The 25285-nt window shown below is 42.4% G+C and overlaps 1 protein-coding gene across 1 annotated transcript in view; it reads right to left on the reverse strand.

The window, feature by feature from the left end:
- ramp1 (receptor activity modifying protein 1) overlaps positions 1-25285 on the reverse strand; it is a 127144-nt gene that overhangs the window by 73400 nt on the left and 28459 nt on the right. The window lies entirely within an intron of this gene.

Consider the following 25285-nt stretch of genomic DNA (forward strand, 5'->3'; position numbering starts at 1 on the left):
TTAACATTATATCTCCGAGATCCAACAGAGCTCTGGAAAGATCTCTCCTGACAAGGTGCTGACAGTTTAAAACCTAATGCTGGAGTTCCTGTGGAAAGCTGCAGAGCGATGGCTTTGAAAGGTTTTCTAAGTGCCGTTTACACCCTACAGCAGGTGGTGGTCGTTTCTCACTGTTTGACAAGGCTGGCTGGATTGGGAAATTGCTTTAAACTTTTAGATGGGCACAAATACACTCTCAACTCCAAGCAGCATAGCATCATAGAGCATTACTGCCCCGGGCTCAGAGCATGGAAAAGCACACTGTGTTAGAGGTTCATAGAGATATCTAAATGGTAGGGGAGGAATTTAACAAATTGGCCAGTTTAGGGTCAGCCCAAACTGAACCTCTGGGGGGAGTAGAAACTACCCACTGGGCACACACTGGTTGAATTAACGTTGTTTCCACTTAATTTCAATGAAATGACACTGAACCAACGTGGAATAGACATTGAATTGTGCCACTGTGCCCAGTGGGTAGGGCTGGGACGATACCAGTATTGCAATATTAGTTATTCCCGTGGCAAGCAAACTTCTTTATGAAAACAGCCCTAATGTTGGAAACAAACATCATTAGGTTGTGCTAGAGCACAATATTCTACATACAGCAGGTTTTTAAAGGATCAAAGAGTTTGGTCTGCTTTGTGTTTTCATTTTTGCCATGGAAAAAATATTGCAATACTGGTATCCTCACAGACCTTGTAGAAACATAGGGCAAAAAAGATGGATGCTGGCTAAAAAGATGAATTTGGTCTCTCAAGCAGCCAACTCCATGACACACTGTTAGCTGGCTCCTAAGCAAGATTCATTCACCTACTGTTAAAATAGTATTCATATGTTTAGAATACTTTAAGAGAACCCTGTTATTGTCAACAGAGAATGCTTTCAGATATATTTTCTGTAGTAGAAATGAATCATTACCACCACACTTCTACAGAAAGACACCAATGCTCTTTCATGACTTGTTCTCCATGATATTCTATTGTCCTCTGTGTGTAAGCTGTCTCAGTACTGGCGACCCAGTCTCTAGTCTGGGGGGGGCATTTTCAGCCTTTTAACAATGAAGACAAACTTGTTACTTTAAGTTGATGTGGCTAATGCTGAAACGCATTTACACAAGCTGGGGGTACTGACAGCAGAGTGCGAAGCTGGCATAGCACAGTGTGTACAGAAGAAAGAAAGGAAAGAAAGAGAGAGAAAGAGTGGAGAGAGAGAACAACGAAGACTTCTCTAATTAACGCTGACAGAATGGGTTTAGTAAACAACACCTTTTCAAACGGCGACAGTGTGACTCGCCAGCCAATGCTCTTATCACATATTTTTGTTCTTTCTCTCCCCTCTCTCTAGCTCTCCCTTCCTACCTGTCTCTAGCTACATCTCTCCATCAATTGTATTCTGGCAGCTACTCTAAGTGTCATGAGGAAAGATTGACAGATCACCATGGGTAATCAACCTCTCATCTGAACTGTCTGGCCCTCAGATACCATGATGGGTAATTGCAGCTCATTGCTAGTCAACATCAAGCATGTACCACATACAGACTGACAGGAGAGTAGGCCTGAAGAACAGACACGGGCCCTCACAACTGGCCCACAGGACAGGCCCTAAGGACCGGCCCTCAGGACAGGCCCTAAGGACCGGCCCTCAGGACCGGCCCTCAGGACCGGCCCTCACGACTGGCCCTCACGACTGGCCCCAAAGAGGGAAACAATCAACAACAGATGAGAAAAAGAGAGATTTGTGATTAAATGATTTGTCAATGTCTTCCACACACACACATACATTCATGCTACGCACACATATACAGTACCAGTCAAAAGTTTAGACACATCTACTCATGTATGTGTTTTTCTTTATTTGTACTATTTTCTACATTGTAGAATAATAGTGAAGACATCAAAACTATGAAATAACATCATGTAGTAAACAAAAAAGTGTTAAACAAATCAAAATATTTATTACATTTTAGATTCTTCAAAGTAGCCACCCTTTGCCTTGATGACAGCTTTGCACACTCTTGGCATTCTCTCAACCAGCTTCATGAGGTAGTCAACTATCTGATGAAACCCTGGAGAATGTACAAGAGAAACCCTGGAACGTGTGTCCAAACTTTTGACTGGCACTGTACATTCATGCTACACAAACATCATGACTTATTCTACTAAACTTATGTGTTACTGTAAATACTGAACACTTTAAACAGTTTGCTCTCCAAATCCCCCCCTTCCCCCATGTTTAATATTTTACTGTAAATTGTTGACTTACCTCCTTGTATTTATACTTCTGCTACATGTTTATTCTGTTCCGTTGACCTTCATCTTTACTTAGTCTATTATTTCTTATTGTTGTCGCATTATCGAGACTGAACCTGCAAGTCAGCGTTTCATTGGACTGGGTACACCATGTGTATCATGGATATGACAAACTTGAACTTGAATTGGAACTTGAATGAGTGTGTGTGACTTGTGTATTGGTGCGTGTAGCTGATGTAGTCCTGTATCTTTGAGCGTGAATGACTCGTAAAAACTGGAGGTAAACCGGAGTGAGAAGGGGATGAGGACATGCCAGTATTAAGTAGTAAGAATGAGAAATAGACTTGTTTACAACCTCTAAAAAGTGTCCTGACATCAGACGACTACGTGCAGTGTTGCTGATAACCCACCAGATGATTATACAACACAGCAATGACCATACCAGATTATGACTGTGATCCTCACTGTTGGTACTGTGCTCCTAAATTCAAAGATGCAGTGACAACAAAACACTGTGCTTCACTATGGCTATAGAAATGGATTATACTGGGCCTACTGTCTTTTTTTAAATACAGAATCTCTTGGGATGAGTATTTAAACCTGATCTTTACTGCATTATTGGTATTGATTTTCACAAATGTTTGTCTTCATTTATCAAAGCCTACTTGGTAATTACCCTGGAAATAGCAACAACTTATGTTAGAGAGAAAATGACCCATTGGCAATCATCAACCATCAGCATTATCGATCAGATCTCTCTTTCATTAAAGAAAATGTTCGGAGTTGCTTCTCACCTCACAGCAATTTTACCAGAGGACCTTTAAGGTTACACTGAAGTGTGTTGAGTGTGAAATCACTGAAGGGCTGTTCTAAGAAGAACAGTGTTCGAAGAACACCTAGAACCTGTGTCTATGGGAGGCGTGGTCATAGAGGGACAAAGGTCTTCCTTCTTCACCTCAACTATTAAGAACAGAAAGATGCTATTTTACATAAGAACACACCCTGCCTGCAGCTAACTTAAACTGAAGTGTAGTGTGAATACTGAGAGTGTTGTATTTATCAAATCTCCTCCATCCCCTTCCTCTGGCCAAGGCCTTTAGATTTCTTCAAAGCGTATTGCATATTCAAAGGCTGCATTATGCACACTGCATAGAGACCCCAGATTTGATCAAAACTAATACATCACATGATGCTAAGGTTCTTGCCATTAATCTGTGATGGTGTTCAGCAAAGGAAGAGAGGAAGCATGCTTACCAAATAAAAATGTATACAGGAAAATATTTTTACAGATAAAACATCCAAGCTGAGATTTGTGACAGAGGCGTGAGGACAGATTGGAGAAAGAATAAAACAGAGGAACAACGAAGTAAATAACACCTTATTCACCAATACACAATACATTAGAGTAGAATAAAACAAGTTGTTTGAATTAAACTTCATATCATGGCCCACATTGTTGATTACTATTCAGTCTCTTCAAGAAAAATGTCCTGTGCTGTTTTCAATTTGGTGGCAGATAAGCTTTCATACATAAACATTCAGTCACAGTCAAACCTTTCTGTTCATAATCTACCCCTCTGTCAAATACGGTTGCCTTTGTGAATGTTCCACAAGTGGAAAATGACATGCAGTGTTGAAATACAAACATTAGGACAGCGGATGTTGGCAAGGCACAAACGTAGATACTCCAGTGAATTATGCCTGCCTCTCAGCAGCTTGGAAACAAGAAACATTCTGTATATCAATGGAAAGAAAGTGCTGCATTAAGAGAAAAGTCAGAGCACTCAGGAGGAGACCAAGGCAAAGCAGAGTTTAACTAATGAACCATCGTTCCTCTGTACTGCCTACTATCCTCTGAGTGAGGACAGTAGAACTTCTGTCTGTACCTGTCTTCTACCCCAACCATGGTCACCACCACAGGTCTTCTACCCCAACCATGGCCACCACCACAGGTCTTCTACCCCAACCATGGCCACCACCACAGGTCCTCTACCCCAACCATGGTCACCACCATAGGTCCTCGACCCCAACCATGGTCACCACCACAGGTCTTCTACCCCAACCATGGTCACCACCACAGGTCTTCTACGCCAACCATGGTCACCACCACAGGTCTTCTACCCCAACCATGGCCACCACCACAGGTCCTCTACCCCCAACCATGGTCACCACCACAGGTCTTCTACCCCAACCATGGCCACCACCACAGGTGCTCTACCCCAACCATGGTCACCACCACAGGTCTTCTACCCCAACCATGGCCACCACCACAGGTCTTCTACCCCAACCATGGTCACCACCACAGGTCTTCTACCCCAACCATGGTCACCACCACAGGTCTTCTACCCCAACCATGGTCACCACCACAGGTCCTCTACCCCAACCATGGTCACCACCACAGGTCTTCTACCCCAACCATGGACACCACCACAGGTCTTCTACCCCAACCATGGCCACCACCACAGGTCCTCTAACCCAACCATGGCCACCACCACAGGTCTTCTACCCCAACCATGGCCACCACCACAGGTCTTCTACCCCAACCATGGCCACCACCACAGGTCCTCTACCCCAACCATGGCCACCACCACAGGTCTTCTACCCCAACCATGGCCACCACCACAGCTCCAAGACAGGATTGTGTCGAGGTGAGGCAAAGATCTGGGGAAGGGTACTAAAACATTTATGTAGCATTGAAGGTCCCCAAGAACACAGTGGCCACCATCATTCTTAAATGGAAGATTTTTTTTTATTTTTTATTTTTTTATTTCACCTTTATTTAACCAGGTAGGCAAGTTGAGAACAAGTTCTCATTTACAATTGCGACCTGGCCAAGATAAAGTACAGCAGTTCGACTCATACAACAACACAGAGTTACACATGGAATAAAACAAACATACAGTCAATAATACAGTAGAAAAATAAGTCTATATACAATGTGAGCAAATGAGGTGAGATAAGGGAGGTAAAGGCAAAAAAAAGGCCATGGTGGCAAAGTAAATACAATATAGCAAGTAAAACACTGGAATGGTAGATTTGCAGTGGAAGAAAGTGCAAAGTAGAAATAGAAATAATGGGGTGCAAAGGAGTAAAATAAATAAATACGGTAGGGGAAGAGGTAGTTGTTTGGGCTAAATTATAGATGGCTATGTACAGGCGCAGTGATCTGTGAGCTGCTCTGACAGCCGGTGCTTAAAGCTAGTGAGGGAGATAAGTGTTTCCAGTTTCAGAGATTTTTGTAGTTCGTTCCAGTCATTGGCAGCAGAGAACTGGAAGGAGAGGCGGCTGAAGGAGGAATTGGCTTTGGGGGTGACCAGAGAGATATACCTGCTGGAGCGCGTGCTACAGGTGGGTGCTGCTATGGTGACCAGTGAGCTGAGATAAGGGGGGACTTTACCTAGCAGGGTCTTGTAGATGACCTGGAGCCAGTGGGTTTGGCGACGAGTATGAAGCGAGGGTCAGCCAACAAGAGCGTACAGGTCGCAGTGGTGGGTAGTATATGGGGCTTTGGTGACAAAACGGATGGCACTGTAATAGACTGCATCCAATTTGTTGAGTAGGGTATTGGAGCCTATTTTGTAAATGACATTGCCGGAGTCGAGGATCGGTAGGATGGTCAGTTTTACGAGGGTATGTTTGGCAGCATGAGTGAAGGATGCTTTGATGCGAAATAGGAAGCCAATTCTAGATTTAACTTTGGATTGGAGATGTTTTATGTGAGTCTGGAAGGAGAGCTTACAGTCTAACCAGACACCTAGGTATTTGTAGTTGTCCACATATTCTAATTCAGAACTGTCCAGAGTAGTGATGCTGGACGGGAGGACAGGTGCAGGCAGCGATCGGTTGAAGAGCATGCATTTAGTTTTACTTGTATTTAAGAGCAGTTGGGGGCCACGGAAGGAGAGTTGTATGGCATTGAAGCTCGCCTGGAGGGTTGTTAACACAGGGTCCAAAGAAGGGCCAGAAGTATACAGAATGGTGTCGTCTGCGTAGAGGTGGATCAGAGACTCACCAGCAGCAAGAGCGACATCATTGATGTATATAGAGAAAAGAGTTGGCCCAAGAATTGAACCCTGTGGCACCCCCATAGAGACTGCAAGAGGCCCGGACAACAGGCCATCCGATTTGACACATTGAACTCTATCAGAGACGTAGTTGGTGAACCAGGCGAAGCAATCATTTGAGAAACCAAGGCTGTCGAGTCCGCCGATGAGGATGTGGTGATTGACAGAGTCGAAAGCCTTGGCCAGGTCAATGAATATGGCTGCACAGTATTGTTTCTTATCGATGGCGGTTACGATATCGTTTAGGACCTTGAGCGTGGCTGAGGTGCACCCATGACCAGTGCTGAAACCAGATTGCATAGCGGAGAAGGTGCGGTGGGATTCGAAATGTTCGGTAATCTGTTTGTTGACTTGGCTTTCGAAGACCTTAGAAAGGCAGGGTAGGATAGATATAGGTCTGTAGCAGTTTGGGTCAAGAGTGCCCCCCCCCTTTGAAGAGGGGGATGACCGCAGATGCTTTCCAATCTTTGGGAATCTCAAATGACACGAAAGAGAGGTTGAACAGGGGTTGAATAGGGGTTGCAACAATTTCGGCAGATCATTTTAGAAAGAAAGGGTCCAGATTGTTTAGCCCGGCTGATTTGTAGGGGTCCAGATTTTGCAGCTCTTTCAGAACATCAGCTGACTGGATTTGGGAGAAGGAGAAATGGGGAAGGCTTGGGCGAGTAGCTGTGGGGGGTGCAGTGCTGTTGACCGCGGTAGGGGTAGCCAGGTGGAAAGCATGAGGATCAGGTCAATATCCTTCCAGGATACCCGGGCCAGGTCGATTAGAAAGGCCTGCTTGCTGAAGTGTTTCAGGGCGCATTTGGCAGTGATGAGTGGAGGTCGTTTGACCGCTGACCCATTACGGATGCAGGCAATGAGGCAGTGATTGCTGAGATCTTGGTTGAGGACAGCAGAGGTGTATTTAGAGGGCAAGTTGGTTAGGATGATATCTATGAGGGTGCCCGTGTTTACGGCTTTGGGGTGGTACCTGGTAGGTTCATTGATAATTTGTGTGAGATTGAGGGCATCAAGCTTAGATTGTATGATGGCTGTTAAGCATGTCCCAGTTTAGGTCAACTAGCAGCACGAGCTCTGAAGATAGATGGGGGGCAATCAGTTCACACATGGTGTCCAGAGCACAGCTGGGGGCAAAGGGTGGTCTATAGCAGGCGGCAACGGTGAGAGACTTGTTTTTAGAGAGGTGGATTTTTAAAAGTAGAAGTTCAAATTGTTTGGGTACAGACCTGGATAGTAGGACAGAACTCTGCAGGCTATCTCTGCAGTAGATTGCAACACCACCCCCTTTGGCCGTTCTATCTTGTCTGAAAATGTTGTAGTTAGGGATGAAGATTTCAGAGTTTTTGGTGGTCTTCCTAAGCCAGCATTCAGACACGGCTAGGACATCCAGGTTGGCAGAGTGTGCTAAAGCAGTGAATAAAACAAACTTAGGGAGGAGGCTTCTAATGTTAACATGCATGAAACCAAGGCTATTACAGTTACATACTATTACGGTTACAGAAGTCATCAAAAGAGAGCGCCTGGGGAATAGGAGTGGAGCTAGGCACTGCAGGGCCAGTGAGATTCAGACAGCTAGCCGGGCCATAGGTAGCAAGCTGGCAGAAGATGGAGGGAGGTCTGTTTTTAGCCACCTCGTGCGTTTACGTCTGTAGATTAGTGGGGTTCCGTGTGGTAGAGGGGACCAATCCAATTGGCAAAATAGTTATAGTTATAGTGGCCCAAGAAAAATTGTTTGGAACCACCAAAATTCTCTGGTCTGATGAAACCAAGATTGAACTCTTTGGCCTGAATGCCAAGCGTCACATCTGGAGGAAACATGGCACCATCCCTACGGTGAAGCATGGCGATGGCAGCATCATGCTGTGGGGCTGTTTTTTAGTGGCAGGGACTGGGATATTAGTCAGGATCGAGGAAAAGATGAACAGAGCAAAGTACAGAGAGATCCTTGATGAAAACCTGCTCCAGAGCACTCAGGACCGCATACTGGGATGAAGGTTCACCTTCCAACAGGACAACGACCCTAAGCACACAGCCAAGACAATGCAGGAGTGGCTTCAGGACAAGTCTCTGAATATCCTTGAGTGGCCCAGCCAGAGCCTGATCGAACATCTCTGAAGAAACCTGAACTTAGCTGTGCAGCAACGCTCCCCATCCAACCTGACAGAGCTTGAGAGGATCTGCAAATACAGATGTGCCAAGCTTGAAGCGTCATACCCAAGAAGACTTAAGGTTGTAATCGCTGCCAAAGGTGCTTCCACTGAGTAAAGGGTCTGAATACTTATGTAAATGTGATATTTCAGTTTTTCAATTTAATACATTTGCACAAATTTCAAAAAAACTGTTTTTGCTTTGTCATTATGGGGTATTATGTGTAGATTTGTGAGGGGGAAAAAAACATTTTAATACATTTTAGAATAAGTCTGTAACCTAACAAAATTGGGCACTGTAATATGAAAGGTATTGCCAGCAACAAAGCCTCTACTTTTATTTCCGCCACCTGACCTAGTCATGATTGCAGTAAAGTTCTGCCTACGGCTTAGTTTGAAATGTAACCATTATGCTGAGGCGGCGAACCATTGGTTGGGTTAAAAGCGGAAGGCACAGGACTTTGTGTACAACTGCCCAAAAAAGGATCTTAATGTCACTTCACCCATCTCTTCTCGTAGCCCACCACATGCATTGTTTTCTTAACCACAATTGGATGGGTCCGGAATTAATTAATGTGGGAATAAATAATACTGATTGACGAAAATACTGGAATAAAGTATATGCTAATGCAATCGAAGGCATCACATTTTTGAAAGGCATCAAAGTCATTCGAGTGTTCTAATACATTTGAAGCAACAGCCTACTTGTGGTAAAGTATTTCTGAACCAGTTCACACTGCTTTGAGACTAGTGTGGGGACTTGAGAAGTCAATGTCAGATTTTTCTTCTCACTGAATCTCCATTTGGATATTGATTAGGCTACAATTAGGCTGTGGAAATGTTATCTAAGTTGAGGTGAGTGCTGCTCACGATCATCTTGTCTAGTTTGATCATGTATTATCTCTGATTAGAGCATTTTGCCAGCATTTTATGTAGCTTAACAAGTGGATTATGTTTCTCTTCACTCGCAGTCGCTTAGTAGCCTAGGCCTACTCCCGACCCTATGAATTATCTTAACCAATCAATGTGATTTTGTTTCACTAAATCTCTGTCTGTATATTTGTTTTTCTCTGGCTGGGCTATAGTGGAAGTGGTATAGCTCATCTACGATCAGAAACATTTAGCATGCAATAATGTAGCCTAAATCAAGTGTTAATCTGTCACTGATCAGAGACATTTAGCATGCTATAATGTAGTCTAAATCAAGTGTTAATCTGTCACTTATCAGAAACATTTAGCATGCTATAATGTAGTCTAAATCAAGTGTAGGACTATTATTTTGCTCGATCAGTACAGGCAACTTCAAAAGCCTGTGGAGGTTGTGAAATATAAACACGAGAAAATCAAATCAAATTTTATTGGTCACATACACATGGTTAGCAGATGTTAATGCCAGTGTAGCGAAATGCTTGTGCTTCTAGTTCCGACCGTGCAGTAATATCTAACAATAGGATAGCTATTATTTTCTGTCAGTATCATGATACTCTCAATGTAAGACCCCACGCCTTCTCCCTAACAAAGTGGTGTGAGGGTAGGAAAGAGATGAAGCGTGGATCAAACAAGCATGGGCTCTGTTCCAAAATATCACATTTTCTTTTATATGACAGTGGTTCCACATGTTTACACTAGCCGTGACGCAAGTTGTGTGGAAAAAATATGAATTGTATTTTATTCTGTTATATTTCCTTGTATTCGAAGCCTACTATAAAACATATCTGTGTTGACGTGTAACTATTGATTTCCTGTGTATGGCGCAGTCATGTAGCCTATAGACTGCACAGACCAGTAACATCATTCAACTCAAAATATGCTATTCTATTGTTTTGAAATTACATTTTATTAGTCTTATAATATTTGGTTTCTTTGTGATGGTTTATATTCAATGTATTTACTAAAATAGACGTCCACCAGCATTGACCCACGTCTAGTCCCATTCCTAAACGTGCCGACGTGTGTACAGGAGATATAAAAGGCTTATCCCGGCAAGAATGTGATAAAAATTTTGCTAGTTTTCTTTTTTTTGCAGACAACATACCGTAAAGTCTGTCTGTAAGGGTGTTAAAGTAAAGATAAGCTAATATTACCCAAAGCTACTTTATGCAGCAGTTGACTGAATGTCACTGGGTCCTGAGTCTCTTCCCTATCACCCTCAGGCAGCCCAGGGAGAATGGGACCTGGTCATTAAGTTGTACTGAAACTCAGGTGCTTAGGGTGTGTAACCTGAACCTGAAGAGAGGAGGGCCCCGCTTCATCTCAAATGGCACCATGCTTCTACCTATATGATGTACTACTTCTAAACAGGCCCCATAGTGCACGACTTCTGAACAGGCCCCATAGTGCACGACTTCTGAACAGGCCCCATAGTGCACAACTTCTGAACAGGCCCCCATAGTGCACAACTTCTGAACAGGCCCCATAGTGCACGACTTCTGAACAGGCCCCATAGTGCACGACTTCTGAACAGGCCCCATAGTGCACGACTTCTGAACAGGGACCATAGTGCACGACTTCTGACCAGGGCCCATAGTGCATGACTTCTGAACAGGGCCCAGAGTTCACGACTTCTGACCAGGGACCATAGTGCACGACTTCTGACCAGGGACCATAGTGCACGACTTCTGACCAGGGCCCATAGTGCACGACTTCTGACCAGGCCCCAGAGTGCACGACTTCTGAACAGGGCCCATAGGGCACGACTTCTGACCAGGCCCCAGAGTTCACGACTTCTGAACAGGCCCCAGAGTGCACGACTTCTGAACAGGCCCCAGAGTGCACGACTTCTGAACAGGGCCCATAGTGCACGACTTCTGAACAGGGCCCATAGTGCACGACTTCTGACCAGGGCCCATAGTGCACGACTTCTGAACAGGCCCCAGAGTTCACGACTTCTGAACAGGGCCCAGAGTGCACGACTTCTGAACAGGCCCCATAGTGCACGACTTCTGAACAGGGCCCATAGTGCACGACTTCTGACCAGGGCCCATAGTGCACGACTTCTGACCAGGGCCCATAGTTCACGACTTCTGACCAGGCCCCATAGTTCACGACTTCTGAACAGGCCCCATAGTGCACGACTTCTGAAAAGGGCCCATAGGGGATAGAGTGCCATTTGGGACACATTCCTGCTCTAACACTGTCCTCAATCTGACTGAGACTTCATGTTCCTGGGTCTTTGAATGCGCTGCGCTCCAGAGAGCCATTTTAGCCCGCAGTAAGTTTCTCAGAAAACATGTGCGCTTATGGTGGAGAGGAGCTAGGAGAGAGGCATGTTAAGTCTGTGTGTGTCTCTCTCTTCAGCCAGCGCTAACAGAAGTTCCCTAAGACTGTAGTGAAATGAGGGCAGACAGCTGGGCTGCCCAGCCAGATGACTCTATTTAGTGCACCGATAAAGGCGACAAACTTTGCCAGTATAACTTTTTCAGTAGTGCATTATACTGTGAAGAAATAGGTAAAACGCTGTTCACTCATTGAGACACTCATTGAGACCTACTCCCTATCCAGATTCACGCGGCCCACACTATCGAGTATTTTAGCTTTTTGGACAGTTAGCTATTTGTCAATCGCTCCAGGCTACTACCTTTCTCTGGCTACTGAATATCACTATATTAATTAACAAATATTGTAAATCTTCCCCACTATATCCCATTAAGCACTGCTTTACTTCCAAACAGACAGTCTCATGTAAACTCTTCTGACTAAGATTGTATTTTTATATCTTCATAACAGCCAGTCAGAGCATCTCTGGTTTGCTTCAAATTGAACATTTGATCTCTAAACTCTTCCTAGTAGCAAACATTTCTCTCTCTCACACGCACAAGGCTTTACATGTACAGTACAGACACTTTAAACATCCACTGGTGTTTGGATGGAGATATACTGTTACACCACAAAGTACCATGTTTAGGATGAGTTTAAATGTGTTTACAGTGTGTGGAATGTAAACAGTGTTATTCATATAGGGCCTGATTCCGACTTAGGAAATTAAGCTTCTCAGTAGTCGGTATTCAGACTTACTTTATGAATACCAACTACTGAGACTTACCTTACCTCAGACTTACCTTACTCTATAAGGCCATAAGCAAACAAGTAAATGCTCATCCAGAAGTGGCGCTCCTAGTGGCCGGGGACTTTAATGTAGGGAAACTTCATTCAGTTTTACCAAATTTTTACCAGCATGTCACATGTGCAACCAGAGGGTAAAAAACTCTAGACCACCTTTACTCCACACACAGAGATGCATACAAAGCTCTCCCTCACCCTCCATTTGGCAAATCTGACCATAATTCTATCATGTGACAAATAAAGTTCGATTTTATTTGAAGGTGCGTAATGGGCTTTGCAGGCGTGGTTCCCTTGCGCGCACTGAATAAATGTAATTCAACTGCTGAAAACCCTCCCACTTGCTGCCCAACAGATTTTCTCATGGAGTTTTCATTCAAAAGGGTTTTCAGTACATTTAACTTAAGCCTCCCTTTAAATACGGTGTACCTGTTAGTTAGAATTTTGTTGTCAGACTCGATAGAACTTATCGAGAGCACAGGTTCAGAATATTAGGGTCCAATGAAAGAAAGCCATCTAAATACATGCATATACATCTCCGTTTCAGCACCAATTTGGTAGATTTAAAAAAATACTCTGATCTTGTAGATTATTTAGGGTTAGGAAAGTATTTATGAAAAATAAAAAACTGGTTTTGAGAGCATTTACGCACAAAAGAAAGAAAAGGGTGGTTTGATTCATTTTGAACATTGCCACATTCAGTTCTTTAACCCATGATAATGTTGGAAGACTAGTGTATATAGAATTATGATAGGGAGAATAGTGTACAGTAGTAGGCTATTGCCTGCACTAACCATGGTACTGTGTGATGATACAGCCAAGTATTGCTCCACGTGTCGGGTTCAAACTGTTACGGCTTAGTCTGTACTCTGCTCCATAACAATTTAATTTGCCTACATGTTTTTTTTGTTATATTATCAACTGTTACTAATGACACTCGGCAACAACCACGCGGCAGTGACAGAGTTTACAGAGGAAGCAAATGAAGGTAAACGAAACAATGTAATTATATGGAATGATAATGTAGGCTGTACCAACTGAAGGGAACTAACAGTAAATTGGCGGTTGAATATGTGTTGTTATTAGGCCTACTGACGGTGGATACTGATAGTGGCTAATATTTAACATGATATAAATAGGAAACAAATAAATCCGGGTAGCGTATAATTAAGAGTGCCCATCCCTGCAAGTTAAAAGGCCATACAATTATTATTCTGGCACAGCATTTCATAAACTTCACTGTTTGAAAAGTGTTGATATGCTTCAGTTTGCTGCCATATGACTGGTTTCACATTTGTCTTCAGTGATTTTTAAGGTAAAATATATCTAAAACAAGTGTAATTTATAATTCCCTTATCCAAACGGATTACTCATTTACCTAGCTCTTATCAAGTTCTACATTACAGTGCATGGAGAATGATGTTATTTCTATCAGAAAAATAAAGTAAATGCTTTTTCTTCTTGGAACTGGTAGGGTCACTAGAACTTATTCATGGTTTCCTCGCGCGTAAAGGTAGTGGAATTAAGTCAAGGTCAGAATATGTTGTATCTGTAGACAGACCTCCGCCACACCTTCATTAACATGGTGTATCTGTAGACCACCTCCGCCACACCCTAATTTATTCCATCTCCACCCAAAACAAATAGCGGGTGTATACCATGCTATTCTCATGCTTACGTTTAAGGTCGGAATACGCATAGAGAGAAAAGTACATAAAAAGGGATATTAAGGTCCATTCACGCTTGTATAACTCGGGTTGGAATCGGACCCATACATCAATATTGAAAAAGTGTCAAAATATTCACTCCCCTTGGCATTTTTCCTATTTTGTTGCCTTCAACCTGGAATTAAAACAGATTTTGGGGGGGGTTGTATCATTTGATTTACACAACATGCCTACCACTTTGAAGATACAAAATATTTTTTATTGTGAAACAGACAAGAAATAAGACAAAAAAACAGAAAACTTGAGGGTGCATAACTATTCACCCCCCCACCTTTTGCAGCAATTAAGCTTGGCACATCTAGCCAATGGGTTTTTTGCCCATTCTTCAAGGCAAAACTGCTCCAGCTACTTCAAGTTGAATGGGTTCTGCTGGTGTACAGCAATATTTAAGTCATGCCACAGATTCTCAATTGGATTGAGGTCTGGGCTTTGACAAGGCCATTCCAAGACATTTAAATGTTTCCCCTTAAACCATTCGAGTGTTGCTTTAGCAGTGTGCTTAGGGTCATTGTCCTGCTGGAAGGTGAACCTCCGTCCCAGTTTCAAACCCCTGGAAGACTGAAACAGGTTTCCCTCAAGAATTTCCCTGTATTTAGCACCATCCATCAGCATGATGCTGCCACCACCATGCTTCACTGTGGTGATGGTGTTCTCGGGGTGATGAGAGGTGTTGGGTTTGTGCCAGACATAGCGTTTTCCTTGATGGCCAAAAATATCAATTTTAGTCTCATCTGACCAGAGTACCTTCTTCCATATGTTTGGTCTCTGACATGCCTTTTGGCGAACACCAAACGCGTTTGCTTATTTTTTTCTTTAAGCAATGGCTTTTTCCTGGTCACTCTTCAGTAAAGCCCAGATCTGTGGAGTGCACGGCTTAAAGTGGTCCTATGGACAGATACTCCAATCTCCGCTATGGAGCTTTGCAGCTCCTTCAGGGTTATCTTTGGTCTCTTTGTTGCCTATCTGATTAATGCCCTCCTTGCCTGGTCCGTGAGTTTTCATGGGCGGCCCTCTCTTGGCAGGTTTGTTGTGGTGCCATATTCTTTCCTAAGCCAACCCTTCTCCACAACTTTGTCCCTGACCTGTTGGAGAGCTCCTTGGTCTTCATGGTGCTGCTTGCTTGGTGATGCCCCTTGTTTAGTGGTGTTGCAGACTCTGGGGCCTTTCAGAACAGGTGTATATATACTGAGATCATGTGGCAGATCATGTTGACAATTAAATAAAGTCCACCTGTGTGCAATCTAACTAATATTGTGACTTCTGAAGGTAATTGGTTGCACCAGATCTTATTTAGGGGCTTCATAGCAAAGAGGGTGAATACATATGCACGCACCACTTTTCAGTTTTTTATTTTTTTATTTTTTGAAGCAAATCGTTTTTTTTCATTTCACTTCACCAATTTGGACTATTTTGTGAGTCCATTACATGAAATCCAAATAAAAATCAATTTAAATTACAGGTTGTAATGCAATTAAATAGGGGGATGAATACTTTTGCAAGGCACTGTACATATGGACACTTCACACAGTCACAAGCATCCCCCTAAACGTCCAACCACTAGAAATGATTCTCTGAGAACTACTTCTCATTAGAAACCCAGCAGAACCAGAACCACTCCCACCAACATAACCCAGATAGAAGCCTGGCAGGAACCACCATTATACCTGATCATTACTTCCTCAATACCGTTTGTTCTCAGAACGGAACTATCAGTTCACCTTCATGATCTTTGCATAGCAAAATGTGCCCCCGATTCATCAAGATACCACCAAATGGGATTTTGTCACCTTGACAAGCAATCGTGCTCTGGGGGAAAATAACGACCAAATAATTGGTGGAAGAACTGTCTCCAGTGTTGAATGTCCCCATCGCCCCCACCTCCCCACCCTGTCCTGTGTGTGCTAGAGCATATAGTCTGACAGATAGAGTAATATCAATTCAGCACAGCTCTATGGCCATAGGGTGAAGAACTGTGATGCACTTGTCCCAACACAACAAAATGCACAGGTGCAAAAAAAAAGACAAAACATTATGACATTCAATTTAATTAGGAATTCTCAGGGGGAAAGCAGTAGTCTGACTGACAGAATTCTATGGCTGTGTGGCTGGGCTAAACTTGACAAACACATTACTGTTTGAGAGCTGTCATTTATAAGCGAGAAAATGAATTATAATCAATTTTAATTGGTCTTATATTTTATAGGCCAGCTGTTTTGAAACGAGGTAATAAAAACTGCACAACGACAAAGTTAATGCCTATATTTTCATTTGTTTTACTATCCTTGTGGGGAACAAACAATTGATTCCCATTCAAAATCCTATTTTCCCAAAAACCTAACCCTTAACATAAACCCAGCCTTAACCCCAAACCTTAACCCTAAACCTAATTATAACCCTAAACCTAACCCTTAAGCCTAAAATAGCCTTTTTCCTTCTGGGCACCAGTGAAATGTCCCCACTCGTCCAAATTTTCCTTGTTTTAAGATCCTTGTGAGGACCTCTGGTCCCCACAAGTATAGTAAAACCAAAAACACACACAAACAAAGCATACAGTACATCAAATCTCTGTGATGTATACACTATGTGTTACAGTCTCTGTGATGTACAGTGCCTTCAATAAGTGCCCTAAATAAGTTTGGTCGTAAATGTACAAGTCACATAATAATAATAATAATAATAATAATAATAATAATAATAATAATAATACAGGTGTTGTTCACTCGTTTGCTATAATTGGGGGAGGGGTGGTAGGGTTGGAGGGTAATAAAGGGAAAAAAAGAACAAATTAAGATGCATGTGTGTGTGTGTATATATATATAATTTGTTCTTTTTTCCCCTTTATTACCCTCCAACCCTACCACCCCTCCCCCAATTTATATGTATGTGTGTATCTGTATAAATCAAATCAAATGTTATGTCACATACACATGGTTAGCAGATGTTAATGTGAGTGTAGCGAAATGCTTGTGCTTCTAGTTCCGACCATGCAGTACTAACTAGTAATCTAACAATTTTACAACATCTACCTTTTACACACAAGTGTAAAGGAATCAATAAGAATATGTACATAAAAATATATATGGATGAGCGATGGCTGAAGGGCATAGGCAAGATGCAGTAGATGGTATAGAGTACAGTATATACATATGAGATGAGTAATGTAGGGTATGTAAACATTATATAAAGTGGCATAGTTTAAAATGACTAGTGATACATTTATTACATCCAATTTTTAATTATTAAAGTGGCTAGAGATTTGAGTCAGTATGTTGGCAGCAGCCACTCAATGTCTTGGTCCCAGCTTTGATGCACCTGTACTGACCTCGCCTTCTGGATGATAGCGGGGTGAACAGACAGTGGCTCGGGTGGTTGTTGTCCTTGATGATCTTTTTGGCCTTCCTGTGACATTGGGTGGTGTAGGTGTCCTGGAGAGCAGGTAGTTTGCCCCCGGTGATGCGTTGTGCAGACCTCACTACCATCTGGAGAGCCTTACGGTTGTGGGCGGAGCAGTTGCCGTACCAGGCGGTGATACAGCCCGACAGGATGCTCTCGATTATGCATCTGTAAAAGTTTGTGAGTGTTTTAGGTGACAAGCCAAATTTCTTCAGCCTCCTGAGGTTGAAGAGGCTCTGTCGCGCCTTCTTCACCACTCTGTCTGTGTGGGTGGACCATTTCAGTTTGTCCGTGATGTGTACGCCGAGGAACTTAAAACTTTCCACCTTCTCCACTACTGTCCCGTCGATGTGGATAGGGGGTGCTCCCTCTGCTGTTTCCTGAAGTCCACGATCATCTCCTTTGTTTTGTTGACGTTGAGTGTGAGGTTATTTTCCTGACACCACACTCCGAGGGCCCTCACCTCCTCCCTGTAGGCCGTCTCGTCGTTGTTGGTAATCAAGCCTACCACTGTAGTGTCATCTGCAAACTTGATGATTGAGTTGGAGATGTGCATGGCCACGCAGTCATGGGTGAACAGGGAGTACAGGAGAAGACTGAGAACACACCCTTGTGGGGCCCCAGTGTTGAGGGTCAGCGGGGTGGAGATGTTGTTACCTACTCTCACCACCTGGTGGCGGCCCGTCAGGAAGTCCAGGACCCAGTTGCACAGGGTGGGGTCGAGACCCAGGGTCTCGAGCTTAATGACGAGTTTGGAGGGTACTATGGTATTAAATGCTGAACTGTAGTCGATGAACAGCATTCTTACATAGGTATTCCTCTTGTCCAGATGGGTTAGGGCAGTGTGCATTGTGATTGCGATTGCGTCGTCTGTGGACCTATTGAGGCGGTAAGCAAATTGGAGTTGGTCTAGAGTGTCTGGTAGGGTGGAGGTGATATGATCCTTGACTAATCTCTCAAAGCACTTTAACAATGTAAGAAATAATACATACAAAACGAAATACTGCATAGTTTCCTTAGAACGCGAAGCGAGGCGGCTATCTCTGTCAGCGCCGGATGATAGCTTTTTTTTATGTACAGTGGCAAGAAAAAGTATGTGAACCCTTTAGAATTACCTGGATTTCTGCATAAATTGGTCATAAAATGTGACACAACAATAGACAAACACAGTGTGCTTAAACTAATAACACACTAATTATTGTATTTTTCTTGTCTATATTGAATACATAATTTAAACTTTCACAGTGTAGGTTCGAAAAAGTATGTGAACTGTCGTGGAAAATTGTAAGATTATGTTATAATGCTTGTATTATATTATAATGGTTGTAATATTTGATAGAATAGAGTATTCTGTTAACTATTGTGTGTGTTCTACTGAGGATGGGCCTCTATGAGATAGCACTGACAGAGGAGATTTACGATGTCTTTGGGTAATAAAGCCTAAAAGAGCATTCCAGAGAACATGAGCTAATGGTTCTGTTCTATACCGTACCAGCGAGAGACGGTTCCAGTTTGGAGTAGGAGGACCAGACACTGGTCTATACAATGAACACTGTTGACACAGCAGTTGCTGTCTGCTATGTTTTATAGATATCTTTCATACAAAACTTAACCTTGTGACCCATTCTATGTATCTGTGGTTTGTCATGTACGTTGAGAGGGGTGTATCTTGGCTATTAAAGATATTTGTACTTTTGTGTAGTCACTTTTAGATGGTTCATTAGTGATAGCGCATCATTGAAAGTCAAGGGCTTTTGCAAAACTCTTATTAAAGATGTAGTTGAAGTATAACTGACTGGTGTGTGAAGTTTGTCTCTCTCCTCATTTGGTAATGCAGAAATTAGCCACCACAGAACCCCTAGGCTAATGACTTCTCCAAAAGCTAATTGGAGTCAGGAGTCTGCTAACCTGGAGTCAAATTAATGAGACGAGATTGGAGATGTTAGTTAGAGCTGCCCTGCTCTATAAAAAAGACTCATAAAATTTGAGTTTGCTATTCACAAGAAGCATTGCCTGATGTGAACCATGCTTTGACCAAAATAGATCTCAAAAGGTCTGACTTGCGAAAAGCTGGAAATGGTTACAAAAGTACCTCTGAAAGCCTTGATGTTCATCAGTCCACAGTAAGACAAATTATCTATAAATGGAGAAAGTTCAGCACTGTTGCTACTCTCCCTAGGAGTGGCCGTCCTGCAAAGAGGACTACAAGAGCACCTCGCAGAATGCACAATGAGGTTAAGAAGAATCCTAGAGTGTCAGCTAAAGACTTACAGAAATCTCTGAAACATGCTAACATCTCTGTTGACTAGTCTACGATACATCAAACACTAAACAAGAATGGTGTTCATGGGATGACACGACAGAAGTAGCCACTTCTGTCCAAAAAAAAAAACATTTCTGCACGTCTGAGGTTCGCAAAAGAGCACCTGGATGTTCCACAGCGCTACTGGCAAAATATTCTGTGGATAGATGAAACTAAAGTTGAGTTATTTGGAAGGAACACACAACACTATGTGTGGAGAAAAAAAGGAACAGCACACCAACATCAAAACCTCATCCCCACTGTAAAGTATGGTGGAGGGAGCATCATGGTTTGGGGCTGCTTTGCTGCCTCAGGGCCTGGACAGCTTGCTATCATCAACGGAAAAATGAATTTCCAAGTTTATCAAGACATTTTGCAGGAAAATGTAAGCCTATCTGTCCGCCAATTGAAGCTGAACAGAAGTTGGGTGATGCAACAGGACCACGACAAAAAACACAGAAGTAAAAAACAGAGATGTACCTGCCCAGGGACTTCAGTTGAAAATTAGCCGGCTGGCTAAAACCGGCACTTTTAATTAAACGTTGTGCACTGCCCCGGTAAAAATAAAATACACTCAAACTCAAATCAACAACAGAATGGCTTCAACAGAAGAAAATACACCTTCTGGAGTGGTCCAGTCCTGACCTCAATCCAATTGAGATGTTGTGGCATGACCTCAAGAGAGCGGTTCACACCAGACATCCCAGGAATATTGTTGAACTGATACAGCTTTGTAAAGAGGAACGGTCCAAAATTCCACCTGACCGTTGTGCAGGTCTGATCCGCAATCACAGAAAATAGGTGGTTGAGGGTATTGCTGCAAAAAGGAGGGTCAACCAGTTATTAAATCCAAGGGTTCACATACTTTTTCCACCCTGCACTGTGAATGTTTACACAGTGTGTTCAAAAAAGACATGAAAACGTATAATTGTTTGTGTGTTATTAGTTTAAGCAAACTGTGTTTGTCTATTGTTGTGACTTATGAAGATCAGATCAAATTGTATGACACATTTATGCAGAAATCCAGGTATTTCTAAAGGGTTCACATACTTTTTCTTGCAACTGTATGTATGTATGTATGTATGTATGTATGTATGTATGTATGTATGTATATAGTTGAAGTCGGAAGTTTACATACATTTAGGTTGGAGTCATTAAAACTCGTTTTTCAACCACTCCAAAAATTTCTTGTTAACAAACTATAGGTTTGGCAAGTCGGTTAGGACATCTACTTTGTGCATGACACAAGTACTTTTTCTGAAAATTGTTTACAGACAGATTATTTCACTTATAATTCACTGTATCACAATTCCAGTGGGTCAGAAGTTTACATACACCAAGTTGACTGTGCCTTTAAACAGCTTGGAAAATTCCAGAAAATCATGTCATGGCTTTAGAAGCTTCTGATAGGCTAATTGACATCATTTGATTCAATTGGAGGTGTACCTGTGGATGTATTTCAAGGCCTACCTTCAAACTCAGTGCCTCCTTGCTTGACATCATGGGAAAATCTAAAGAAATCAGCCAAGACCTCAGAAAGAAAGTTGTGGACCTCCACAAGTCTGGTTCATACTTGGAAGCAATTTCCAAATGCATGAAGGTACCACGTTCTTCTGTACAAACAATAGTATGCAAGTATAAACACCATGGGACCATGCAGCCGTCATGCAGCTCAGGAAGGAGACGCGTTCTGTCTCCTGGAGATGAACGTACTTTGGTGCGAAAAGTGCAAATCAATACCAGAACAACAGCAAAGGACCTTGTGAAGATGCTGGAGGAAACAGGTACAAAGGTATCTATATCCACAGTAAAACGAGTCCTATGTCGCCATAACCTGAAAGGCCGCTCAGCAAGAAAGAAGCCACTGCTCCAAAACCACCATAAAAAAAGCAGGACTACGGTTTGCAACTGCACATTAGAACAAAGATCGTACTTTTTGGAGAAATGTCCTCTGGTTTGATGAAACAAAAACAGAACTGTTTGGCCATAATGACCATAGTTATGTTTGGAGGTAAAAGGGGGAGGCTTGCAAGCGGAAGAACACCATCCCAACCGTGAAGCACGGGAGTGGCAGCATCATGTTGTGGGGGTGCTTTGCTGCATGAGGGACTGGTGCACTTCACAAAATAGATGGCGTAATGAGGAAGGAAAATGATGTGGATATATTGAAGTAGCATCTCAAGACATCAGTCAGGAAGCTGGTTACAGCTTGGTTACAAATGGGTCTTCCAAATGGACAATGACTCAAAGCATACTTCCAAAGTTGTGGCAAAATGGTTTAAGGACAAACAAAGTCAAGGTATTGGAGTGCCCATCACAAAGCCCTGACCTCAATCCCATAGAAAACTTGTGGGCAGAACTGAAAAAGTGTGCGCGAGCAAGGAGGCCTACAAACCGGACTCAGTTACAACAGCTCTGTCAGGAGGAATGGGCCAAAATTCACCCAACTTATTGTGGGAAGCTTGTGGAAGGCTACCCGAAACATTTGACCCAAGTTAAACAATTTAAAGGCAATTCATCCAAATACCAACTGAATGTATGTAAACTTCTGACCCACTGGGAATGTGATGAAAGAAATAAAAGCTGAAAGAAATAGTTTTCTATACTATTATTCTGACATTTCACATTCTTAAAATAAAGTGGTAATCCTAACTGACCTAATACAGGGATTTTGTTTACATGGATTAAATGTCAGGAATTGAGAAAAACTGAGTTTAAATGTATTTGGCTAAGGTTTATGTAAACTTCCGACTTCAACTGTCTATCTATATATATTTTCAAAAACATACATGGGGGATTGGAAGTGATGTAGACAATTATATTGATGGAAGCTACAATCTATCTGCAATATTAAAGCTGATCTACCCCCCCAGAAAAATAACACAAATTAAAGAGGAAGCTTGTACAGAATAAATATATTCCAAAACAAGCATTATGTTTGCAAAAAAAAACTAAAGTCATACAGCAAAAATGAATACAAAGTGTTATGTTCAGTACAAATCCAATACAACACATTAGAGTACCACTCTCCATTTTTTCAAGCATAGTGGTGGCTGCATCATGTTATGGGTATGCTTGTAATTGTTAAGGACTGGGGAGTTTTTCAGGATAAAAAAAAAAGAGACCGGAGGGAGCTAACCATGGGCAAAGTCCTAGAGAAAAACCTGGTTCAATTTGCTTTCCACCAGACACTGGGAGATTAATTCACCTTTCAGCAATACAATAACCTACAACACAAGGCCAAATCTACAGTCGTGGCCAAAAGTTTTGAGAATGACACAAATATACAATTTTCACAAAGTCTGCTGCCTCAGTTTGTATGATGGCAATTTGCATATACTCCATAATGTTATGAAGAGTGATCAGATGAATTGCAATTAATTGCAAAGTCCCTCTTTGCCATGCAAATGAACTGAATCCCCAAAAAACATTTCCTCTGCATTTCAGCCCTGCCACAAAAGGACCAGCTGACATCATGTCGTTAACACAGGTGTGAGTGTTGACGAGGACAAGGCTGGAGATCACTCTGTCATGCTGATTGAGTTTGAATAACAGACTGGAAGCTTCAAAAGGAGGGTGGTGCTTGGAATCATTGTTCTTCCTCTGTCAACCATGTTTACCTGCAAGGAAACACGTGCCGTCATCATTGCTTTGCACAAAAAGGGCTTCACAGGCAAGGGTATTGCTGCCAGCAAGATTGCACCTAAATCAACCATTTCTCAGATCATCAAGAACTTCAAGGAGTGCGGTTCAATTGTTGTGAAGAAGGCTTCAGGGTGCCCAAAAAAGTTCAGCAAGCGCCAGGATCGTCTCCTAAAGTTGATTCAGCTGCGGGATCGGGGCACCACCAGTACAGAGCTTGCTCAGGAATGGCAGCAGGCAGGTGTGAGTGCATCTGCAGGCACAGTGAGGCAAAGATTTTTGGAGGATGGCCTGGTGTCAGGAAGGGCAGCAAAGAAGCCACTTCTCTCCAGGAAAAACATCAGGGACAGACTGATATTCTGCAAAAGGTACAGCGATTGGACTGCTGAGGACTGGGGTAAAGTCATTTTCTCTGATGAATCCCCTTTCCGATTGTTTGGGGCATCTGGAAAAAAGCTTGTCCGGAGAAGACAAGGTGAGCGCTACCATCAGTCCTGTGTCATGCCAACAATAAAGCATCCTGGACCATTCATGTGTGGGTTGCTTCTCAGCCAAGGGAGTGGGCTCACTCACAATTTTGCCTAAGAACACAGCATTGAATAAAAAATGGTACCAACACATCCTCCGAGAGCAACTTCTCCCAACCATCCAGGAACAGTTTGGTGACGAACAATGCCTTTTCCAGCATGATGGAGCACCTTGCCATAAGGCAAAAGGGATAACTAAGTGGCTCGTGGAACAAAATATCGATATTTTGTGTCCATGGCCAGGAAACTCCCCAGACCTTAATCCCATTGAGAACTTGTGGTCAATCCTCAAGAGGCGGATGGACAAACAAAAGTCCACAAATTCTGACAAACTCCATGCATTGATTATGCAAGAATGGGCTGCCATCAGTCAGGATGTGGCCCAGAAGTTAATTGACAGCATGCCAGGGTGGATTGCAGAGGTCTTGAAAAAGAAGGGTCAACACTTCAAATATTTACTCTTTGCATCAACTTCATGTAATTGTCAATAAAAGCCTTTGACACGTATGAAATGCATATAATTATACTTCAGTATTCCATAGTAACATCTGACAAATATCTAAAGACACTGAAGCAGCAAACTTTGTGGAAATTAACATTTGTGTCATTCTCAAAACTTTTGGCCACGACTGTACAATGGAGTTGCTTATCAAGATGACAGTGAATGTTCCAGAATGGCCAAGTTACAGTTTTGACTTAAATCTTTATGAAAATCTATGGCAAGACTTGAAAATTGCTGTCTAACCTAGCTTGAAGAATCATAAAAATGATACAATCCAGGTGTGTAAAGCTCTTAGAGACTTACCCAAGAAGACTCACAGCTGTAATCACTGCCAAAGGTGTTTCTAAACGTATTGCCTGAGAGAGCTGAATACTTATGCAACGACTATATTTTAGTTTTTTAACTTATATGAATCTTTTTTTTATTGTAGATTGTTGACCAAAAAAATACAATTAAAGCCATTTTAATCCCACTTTGTATCACAATAAAATATTTAGATGTTTGAATACCTTTTTAAGGCGCTGTACAGTACATGTTCTCTGTCTTTGACTTGAAAATTATGCAGTATTATCAACAGCACCTGTGTTTTTACTAAATAAATGTGAGATTGGGGTTTCTACTAAACTAACAT

The sequence above is a fragment of the Salmo salar genome, chromosome ssa21 (assembly GCF_905237065.1).
Source record: "Salmo salar chromosome ssa21, Ssal_v3.1, whole genome shotgun sequence".
In the NCBI taxonomy this organism is placed as follows: domain Eukaryota; kingdom Metazoa; phylum Chordata; class Actinopteri; order Salmoniformes; family Salmonidae; genus Salmo; species Salmo salar.